Source organism: Hipposideros armiger, unplaced genomic scaffold (genome assembly GCF_001890085.2).
Source record: "Hipposideros armiger isolate ML-2016 unplaced genomic scaffold, ASM189008v1 scaffold_174, whole genome shotgun sequence".
Taxonomy (NCBI): domain Eukaryota; kingdom Metazoa; phylum Chordata; class Mammalia; order Chiroptera; family Hipposideridae; genus Hipposideros; species Hipposideros armiger.
In genome coordinates, this window is record NW_017731524.1 from 1734600 (window position 1) to 1736010 (window position 1411).

The following is a 1411-nucleotide window of genomic DNA, read 5'->3' on the forward strand; positions in this document are numbered from 1 at the left end:
CCTGGTACTGGTAGCAACTGTCCTCAGTTTGCAGCATGGCCTCTCCCATGCACCTCTACATTTAGCACAAGCAGCAAACAATTGCAGATCACCTTGTAGCTCCTACCAAGTAGCACTGGCCAGTCAGAGACAGTGGCTGACATTGGCCTGCACTAGAGCCCCTCTCAAGAGGCCCCAGATCAGCGTACTTGGAGGTTGCCTTCAGACCACAGCAGAGCACTGACCAATTAGCCCCACAAGTGACACACACAAAATGTTGTCTCAACAGGCACCAGAGCCCACTGGGGCAAATCCGACTCAGTAGGGTAAGCCTCCCGCACAGCAGCCCATGTGCTGTGGACATGACCAAACCCCATAGCCAGTCAGCCTGATGATCAATCTACCCACTGATGTGCCAATAGCAATCAAGGCTCAACTATAACAAAAAGCACACACAACCCACACAAAGGACACTCTTGGAGCACTCAGCTCAGGTGACCAGTGAGACTGTGCCACAGCCACACAGGTAACCTACTATATAAGGTCACCTGGCCAAGACTAGTAGACACAGTGTATCTACCTAATACATAGAAACAAACACAGAGAGACAGCCAAAATGAGGAAACAAAGAATTGTGTCCCAAATGAGAGAACAGGAGAAAAATCCAGAACAAGAACTAAACAAGATGGAGGAATGTTAGAGGGACTTCTTTCAGATGTAAAAAAAAAAAAAAAAATCAAAATTATGAATAATAAAATGCAATAGCTACATATCTATCAACAATTACTTTCAATATAAATAGATTAAATGCTCCAATCAAAAGACATAGGAGGGCTAAATGGATAAGAAAACAAAACCTTTACAAGAGACTCACATTAGATCAAAAGACACACACAAACAGAAAGTAAAGGAATGGAAAAAGATATTTCATGAAAATAGAAATGAAAAACAAAAACAAAACAAAAAAGCTGGGGTATCAATACTTATACCAGACAAAATAGACTTTAAACCAATGGCTAAAAGAAGAGACAATGAAGGACCCAGTAATTCCACTTCAGGGTATTTATCGAAAGAAACCCAAAATGCTACTTCAAGGGGACATCTTCATCCATATATTCGTTGTAATATTGTATACAATGGCCAAGGAATGATTTCTTGCCATCTGCGGCAATGTGGATAGAGTTGAAGGGTGTTGTGCTGAGTGGAGTATGTCAGAGAAAGACAGGTATAGTGTGATTTTGCTTATATCTGGAATCTAAGAACAAAATCAAATAATGAAACAGAAACAAATTCATAGATACAGAAAACATTTTGATAGTTTCCAGATGGAGGGGAGTTGGGGGCATGGGTGAAAGAAGGGGGAAGGATTAAAAAGCAAAAATTGGTTGTTACAAAGTATTAATAGCTATGGGGATGCAGGGTTTAGCATAAG